At 37.1% G+C, this 8,900-nt stretch overlaps 1 long non-coding RNA gene across 1 annotated transcript; it reads left to right on the top strand.

Annotated features, from left to right (window-relative positions):
* The first annotated feature begins 317 nt into the window (after positions 1–317).
* On the top strand, positions 318–4,793 carry LOC311281574. Its single transcript, XR_014625818.1, has 4 exons — positions 318–924; positions 2,435–2,481; positions 2,592–2,657; positions 3,599–4,793. It is a non-coding gene; the product is annotated as an uncharacterized lncRNA (long non-coding RNA).
* Positions 4,794–8,900: the final 4,107 nt, after the last annotated feature.

Raw genomic sequence — 8,900 nt, 5'->3', positions numbered from 1 at the left:
AGTATACAGTACTAATGCTTCATTCTATTCAACTCAGAAAGTCTGAATCTCCACTTTTATGGAGGTAGATTTGTGTCTTTATTATTCAATCAAAAAAAAGGTTGCTTCAATCAAAAAATATATTTTCAATCAAAAAAACCCGTTTCAATCAAAGAAAAAAAGTGTTTGAATGCAAAAATATATTTGAGACTCAAAAAAATGCATTTGAACACTATTTTTTTTTGCTTGAAAATGTTTTTTTTGATAGAAGTGAAGGTTTTTTTGTTTGAAGCAACTTTTTTGATTGAAGTATTGTTGTTTTGCGTTTGGGCCATATTATGGGTAGGACATTTGTGTCTTTATAATTCAATCAAAAAAGAAGTTGCTTCAAACAAACAAAACATATTTTCAATAAAAAAATCACTTCAATCAAAAAATAAACCTTTTCAATCATAGAAAAAATGTTTTTGAATGCAAAAAAATATTTGAGATTCAAAAAATTGCACTTGAACACTTTTTTTTTGATTGAAAATGTTTTCTTTGATTGAAGTAATCTTTTTTGTGTTTGGACCATGTTATGGGTAGGACATTTGTGTCTTAATTATTCAATCCCAAAAAAGTTGCTTCAATCAAAAAAAAAACATTTTCAATCAAAAAAAAATAATTTCAATCAAAGAAAAAACTGTTTAAATGCAAAAAAAAAAAAAATCATTTGAAGTGTTTTTTTTTTATTGAACTTTCTTTTTTTTTGAATGAAGTGAAAAAAGTTTTGAAGTCGTTTTTTTTTTAAATCATTTTGACACAAACGTACCGCAGTGGGGGCGGGTGCTTCCCCATTGGTCAGACATGCTTGAGTGACAAGTGTCTACACCAACGACGTCTTTCTGACAAGCAAGTCATGGTCGCCACTCGCCAGCGAGCCAGGAAGCAGTGGTGGAGTTGTTGGTAAGTAGATAAAACCGTATTAAAATGATTGGTGTCACGTTATTAGCCTACTCTGTTTGATATTTCGATTAAACATACAGCTTGCTAACTTAGCTCACGTTGACTAATTTGTGTGATGGTGTTAGATATCTGACGCCTCATATTGTCAGGCAGGCTAGCAGGGTGCGCTAACGGCTAATTGAATTGTTTATTTCACTTAAGTAACGTTACAGAGGCTTGCTATGTGCTAGTGCTATATTGTGTTATAATACGTAACGTCATTAGTGGTCAAACAACAGTCCACAGGCCAACTGTTGCCCACAGCGCTGCCTGTTTAGCAGCAACAGGTCATGCAGAGCCTGAGTCTATCTTCTCACACAGCCCACAGGATTACAGCTATTTGACCGTCCCGCTCTCTCTCTCGCTCACGGGTAGTGGTCTCCCCACCATCACAGTCAAATGCTCGCAGACACAGAGGCAGATGCTGTTATTTTGAGAGCGGGGCTTACATATGCCGTCCCGTACGGAAAATAATGTTGCATACCACCGGTAACATGAATATATATTCCGTTGCTCGGTGCGCAAACTAGCTGTGTCAGGCATTATTTATAAGTAGCCTAATGTCCTGCACAACTCCACATGGAAAACTGGCAGTTCAATGAAGTGATGCTTATTGTCTGACATAGTGTACAAGTAGTTACTAGCTTAAAGTATTGTGCCAATAATGATCCTTCTGGTAAATTTGGCATTCAGTTGAGACACAAAAGCTCTTAGTTTAATGAAAATCCTTGGAAAAGAAGACAAGATGGTTTGTTTAATTAGTATTCATTTATTTATATTTCTAATATCATATAGTATTGTCCTGTCAACCCATTACAAGTCTTGCCTTATTCAGTGTTGATTTATTGACATGTTTATGTAAGATGTTTTATTAGAAGGTGTGTGAGTGAAAGTTGTCTGAAGTTGTATTTTTCTATTTTATTGCAATGCTGATTGATAATGTAGGACTCTGGTCCTGGCTTGGCCTAAGTTTTGGTGTCTCTAAATGCTGTGCTCTGTAGGCATGACACATTAATTTCTTTATGTGATACTTTATTTTTTGCATCAAATTATTTGAAGTATTGATAAGCAGTATTGATATCGATACAGGTATTGCTGCACTCTCAATTATAACTGCTCAATAGTGTCGTATGGTTACTTTTATTATACAAGCCATCAATTTTGATGGCTTGTTAGTGTAACCGTTAAGCATAATGGCATTAATGCTATATATAGCGTACATTTAGCCAGATATTTTTTTTTTTTTTTTTTAAAGTAGCTAACTAGCTAAAGCCTTAAGTAGCTGAAATTAAGTTGTCTCATGTCTCTGTCTGCAGCAACACACACACACACACACACACACACACACACACACACACACACACACACACACACACACAGACAACGATAGCTACCTACATTAACTGCAACATCTTTCCAGGCAGCAGATGGACTAATTGTTTTTCCTGTTGATCAAATTATGTTTTTTTAGGCCAAGAACTCCACTAAAACTTTTTGGAACAGGATTGCTTAATAAAGGTAAGAATGGATGGGTAGATTTTATTTATGGTTTTGCTCTTTTTATGTGTCCGGTGTATTGTAGGTCATAACCATTTTCACAACAGCCATCTTTTCTCCCTCCCATTTAGAAAGACCAATACTACACATCACCTCTTGTGCATGTCTTCATGGCAAGGCGATTATCACATACTCAGGTTACACTCCACTTGCTGTTAACTGGATTCACACTTTTTAATCTTTTTAAAAATATATATATATATATATTAGTCTTTTTAGACTCTACCTGCTTCATCTAAAGTGATTGATGGTGTTATTGTTGATAACAGTGGTTAACTTAGGATCTAATCTCTCATCCCAGTATGACGAGCAGGCAGCCACTGCCGCTGCGCAGACTTTTCTGTCAGTGCTTAATCGCACCATAGAAGAACCCAGGCAGAGGAGTCAGGACATGCCTACTCCTTCAACTGTACAAAACGAGATGTCCAGGTAGTGTAGCCAGCCAGCAGTAGTGCATTTATTTTTCAAGTCAGCCATGCGGTATCAGAGCTGAGGGTGTAGCAACAATAGTCTTGACTCAAATGCACGACTCAAACACAGCGTTAGGCAGGGTAACAGTCTTTACTGGAAAAACAGGTTCGGTACACAAGTAATCCATCAGCGGGGGCAAACAAACCAGACAGGGATCAGGCAAAGGCGAGGTCAACCAGAACACAGGCAGGGGTCAATACCAAGGAACTAGAAAATACTACAGAGCAATAAAGGCTATGAAGTAACGCACGGGGACAAAAAGACGAACTGGCAACGGACAGGGGAAACACAGGGACTATATATACACACACACAGAACAGGTGAAAGTATTGAGGGTGGGGACAGACAATCAAGGAGGAGGACGAAACCACACGAGGAGGGAAGGGGAATCTGAAACGAGAGGAGAAGTCAATACAACAAGATGACACAGGAAACAGAACTATAACATGGACCGAGTCATGACATGCAGGTTGTAGGGGATTTGTGAAATGTTATTCCACATACACAGCCATCCCATGCAAATTTAATTTTTTACTGACCCCTTTTTGTAAAATATTACAAATCTATTTTACAAACAAGGGTCTCACATTTTTTTACTTTTTTGCAGATCATTCCCTGGATTTTTCAAAAGAAAATCTGCAGACAAACACAGAGACAAGAAACATAAACCATGGAAAGGATTTGACATGGCTTTTTTCTTATTGAGTGACAAAGCAGAAACAACCCCGACCACACAAGATGAACTGGAGCTACTACAGGCAGGGCTGGGAAAGAGGACTCTCATTATTAACATTTAGCATTATAAGAGGAGCAATTTTGAAATTCATGTATAAGTGTACTTGTATGAGATAGTCAGTGCATTACCTGCAATAGATAATGGGGAGCACAACCCCAAAATGGAGAATCAGCAGCAGAGGTGATGTGTAGTATTGGTCTTTCTAAATGGGAGGGAGAAAATATGGCTGTTGTGAAAATGGTTATGACCTACAATACACCAGACACATAAAAAGAGCAAAACCATAAATAAAATCTACCCATCCATTCTTACCTTTATTAAGCAATCCTGTTCCAAAAAGTTTTAGTGGAGTTCTTGGCCTAAAAAAACATAATTTGATCAACAGGAAAAACAATTAGTCCATCTGCTGCCTGGAAAGATGTTGCAGTTAATGTAGGTAGCTATCGTTGTCTGTGTGTGTGTGTGTGTGTGTGTGTGTGTGTGTGTGTGTGTGTGTGTTGCTGCAGACAGAGACATGAGACAACTTAATTTCAGCTACTTAAGGCTTTAGCTAGTTAGCTACTTTAAAAAAAAAAAAAAAAATATCTGGCTAAATGTACGCTATATATAGCATTAATGCCATTATGCTTAACGGTTACACTAACAAGCCATCAAAATTGATGGCTTGTATAATAAAAGTAACCATACGACACTATTGAGCAGTTATAATTGAGAGTGCAGCAATACCTGTATCGATATCAATACTGCTTATCAATACTTCAAATAATTTGATGCAAAAAATAAAGTATCACATAAAGAAATTAATGTGTCATGCCTACAGAGCACAGCATTTAGAGACACCAAAACTTAGGCCAAGCCAGGACCAGAGTCCTACATTATCAATCAGCATTGCAATAAAATAGAAAAATACAACTTCAGACAACTTTCACTCACACACCTTCTAATAAAACATCTTACATAAACATGTCAATAAATCAACACTGAATAAGGCAAGACTTGTAATGGGTTGACAGGACAATACTATATGATATTAGAAATATAAATAAATGAATACTAATTAAACAAACCATCTTGTCTTCTTTTCCAAGGATTTTCATTAAACTAAGAGCTTTTGTGTCTCAACTGAATGCCAAATTTACCAGAAGGATCATTATTGGCACAATACTTTAAGCTAGTAACTACTTGTACACTATGTCAGACAATAAGCATCACTTCATTGAACTGCCAGTTTTCCATGTGGAGTTGTGCAGGACATTAGGCTACTTATAAATAATGCCTGACACAGCTAGTTTGCGCACCGAGCAACGGAATATATATTCATGTTACCGGTGGTATGCAACATTATTTTCCGTACGGGACGGCATATGTAAGCCCCGCTCTCAAAATAACAGCATCTGCCTCTGTGTCTGCGAGCATTTGACTGTGATGGTGGGGAGACCACTACCCGTGAGCGAGAGAGAGAGCGGGACGGTCAAATAGCTGTAATCCTGTGGGCTGTGTGAGAAGATAGACTCAGGCTCTGCATGACCTGTTGCTGCTAAACAGGCAGCGCTGTGGGCAACAGTTGGCCTGTGGACTGTTGTTTGACCACTAATGACGTTACGTATTATAACACAATATAGCACTAGCACATAGCAAGCCTCTGTAACGTTACTTAAGTGAAATAAACAATTCAATTAGCCGTTAGCGCACCCTGCTAGCCTGCCTGACAATATGAGGCGTCAGATATCTAACACCATCACACAAATTAGTCAACGTGAGCTAAGTTAGCAAGCTGTATGTTTAATCGAAATATCAAACAGAGTAGGCTAATAACGTGACACCAATCATTTTAATACGGTTTTATCTACTTACCAACAACTCCACCACTGCTTCCTGGCTCGCTGGCGAGTGGCGACCATGACTTGCTTGTCAGAAAGATGTCGTTGGTGTAGACACTTGTCACTCAAGCATGTCTGACCAATGGGGAAGCACCCGCCCCCACTGCGGTACGTTTGTGTCAAAATGATTTAAAAAAAAAACGACTTCAAAACTTTTTTCACTTCATTCAAAAAAAAAGAAAGTTCAATAAAAAAAAAACACTTCAAATGATTTTTTTTTTTTTTGCATTTAAACAGTTTTTTCTTTGATTGAAATTATTTTTTTTGATTGAAAATGTTTTTTTTTTTATTGAAGCAACTTTTTTGGGATTGAATAATTAAGACACAAATGTCCTACCCATAACATGGTCCAAACACAAAAAAGATTACTTCAATCAAAGAAAACATTTTCAATAAAAAAAAAAGTGTTCAAGTGCAATTTTTTGAATCTCAAATATTTTTTTGCATTCAAAAACATTTTTTCTATGATTGAAAAGGTTTATTTTTTGATTGAAGTGATTTTTTTATTGAAAATATGTTTTGTTTGTTTGAAGCAACTTCTTTTTTGATTGAATTATAAAGACACAAATGTCCTACCCATAATATGGCCCAAACGCAAAACAACAATACTTCAATCAAAAAAGTTGCTTCAAACAAAAAAACCTTCACTTCTATCAAAAAAAACATTTTCAAGCAAAAAAAAATAGTGTTCAAATGCATTTTTTTGAGTCTCAAATATATTTTTGCATTCAAACACTTTTTTTCTTTGATTGAAACGGGTTTTTTTGATTGAAAATATATTTTTTGATTGAAGCAACCTTTTTTTTGATTGAATAATAAAGACACAAATCTACCTCCATACACTTTCAGTTGATGTCAAACTTCCATTTGAAAGCTCAGCTACAGTATGTATATAATAATCATTCATTTTTGTGACTCATTGTTCCTACATCACCTTATACTAAAACCTTTTTAGCAAATGTTTACATGGTAAATTATTGTTCCTAATGATATTCACACACCAAGCACTATTTTTTTGCAAACATTACTAAAAAAAATTCTTGGTTATGCAAACATTAAGTACATTCTATTTGATCATTTTGCAAACATTATGGGAATGTTACTTTTGAATGTTCTAAAACATTCGAAACTTTCTGAAACAAGTAATATTAAAAAATATATATAACTACGATTTAAAAAAATAAAAATGTTCAATGAATAATAATAATAATAATAATAATACTTAATAATTTGTTACATTATATAGTACTTTTCTCGGCACTCAAAGAGCTTTACATATAAGGGGGGAATCTTCTCAACCAGCACCAATGTCCAGGATCCACCTGGATGATGCAACGGCAGCCATATTGCGCCAGAACGCCCACCACACACCAGCTTAATGGTGGAGATGAGACAGAGTAATGAAGCCAATCAGTATATATGGAGAGGATTAGGAAGCAATGGGCAAATGTGGCCAGGATGGCGAGGTTACATCCCTACTCTTTTTCGAAGGACATCCTGGGATTTTTAATGACCACAGAGTCAGGACCCCGGTTTTATGTCTCATTCGAAGGACGTTGGTTTTTTTGACAATATAGTGTCCCCATCACTATATGGGGCATTAAGACCCACACAGACCACAGGGTAGACAGAATACTGCTTTTCACTTGTTTAACAGCAATCTGTTTATAAACCTCATCAGGTTTCCTTGCACAACAAGAGAAAGAATTTCGATGTTAGCTAAAGCTAGCGGAAACACCTCTCACCTCCACAACTGCCTAGCAAAATAAATGAGAGAGATATATAGATCAATACCTTGTTGTGATTCTGAGCAGTTCTCTGGGCCCAGCAGCATTAGATGAATTCAGAGGAGTGGTGCTGGTTAACTACAGACTGCTTCCTCTCTCTGCTCACACCTGGCTATTTCTGCTCCTGCACCGTTCTAAAAAAATCCTTGTCTGAGATGTCCGAAGGGCTCGAGTCTCCACAGGTGGCACCTGGAAGAAACCGCTCCATCAGCTGAAGAAGGCCAAAGCATAGTTCAGCTAACCCAGCCAGACCTCTCTCCCACTGGTCACGTCCCCTCTGGCTGCCCCTTCTACTGTTTGGAGCTCTGGGATCTGACAACACAACCCTGCCAAAGTCCATTACATTTACTTCACTAGTTTTGCAAGAAGAGCATTGAGAGAAAGTGTGTGAGATAGAGAGTCAGGAAAGGAAAGAGTGACTTGAAATGAAGTACTACCTGAAAGAAAAGGAAGGAGAAGATTGATGTTTGTATTCATGAGTTTTCACCTTGTAACCTCAGCTGGCTGTTACACTGATGGCGAGAAAGAGACATTCAGCCCTGGGTTATTGGAGATAGTGTGGTTAACTAATTCTACAAAAATCCATTTAGATATGCTCCCATTGCATCAGAAGGTTGTAAGGCCCGCTATATTGGTCCAATTGCCGGTTCGCCAATACACGGGGAAGGTATCACGTGTTCTGTCCTCACTCATGCAAAGTATTGGTTGGTTAAATTTGTAATACATTGATCATATGTATTTACTCGTTACTTCATCTGACTCCATAAATGGAAGGTTTTAATAACATCTGTGTCTCACTAAAAGTGAGCGAATGTATGACTATTCCTTTTAACCATTAAATGAACAATGTCAAAATCAGTTAGAATAATCACATGTAACAATTTAATATTTCAGATATCAGAGATCAATTCCAATCAATTCAAATATCTAGAACATGGTTATACATTGGTTACACCAAATAATCTTACCCAGAGAGAGAGAGAGAGAGAGAGAGAGAGAGAGAGAAAGAAAAAGACCACCTATTCCATTCACGTCCAGCAAAGAAGAGACCCGAGAGAGCGAGACCACATTCCTTTATTCTCTCTTGACCAGGTGACATGGGGGATGGGGGAGACCACCCTCAAATGGCTTTGAACCAGTTTTCTCTAAACTTCCATAAACCTTATTTCCTTTTATTTTATCGATCTGGATATGAGATATCTGTACCACTCACTTTGAGACATTTCAAATGACACCAAAAACATAACAGTCAATCATAAACATTCACATTAAACCATGTTCTTGTGTGAGTTCTTCGTTGTTTCTGAGAGGAAGTGAACCTCACTTCCTGTATGGGGGAGGTCGGACGTTAATTAGCTAGCAGGGCCCTTTTGTCTCAGACCCCAACCAGTATTTTCAGTCTTACAGTATCTTAACATGCTCAGTATAATCAAGCTTTTGCGCAGTCGAGCTACAATGTCGACACAACAAAAACCATAGTAGAAAATTTTTATAATTAAATACATG

This window comes from Rutilus rutilus (assembly GCF_951802725.1).
Source record: "Rutilus rutilus genome assembly, chromosome: 22".
NCBI lineage: Eukaryota > Metazoa > Chordata > Actinopteri > Cypriniformes > Leuciscidae > Rutilus > Rutilus rutilus.
Note: the sequence above shows the minus strand (reverse complement) of the source record. Positions and strands in the feature narration are given on the sequence as shown.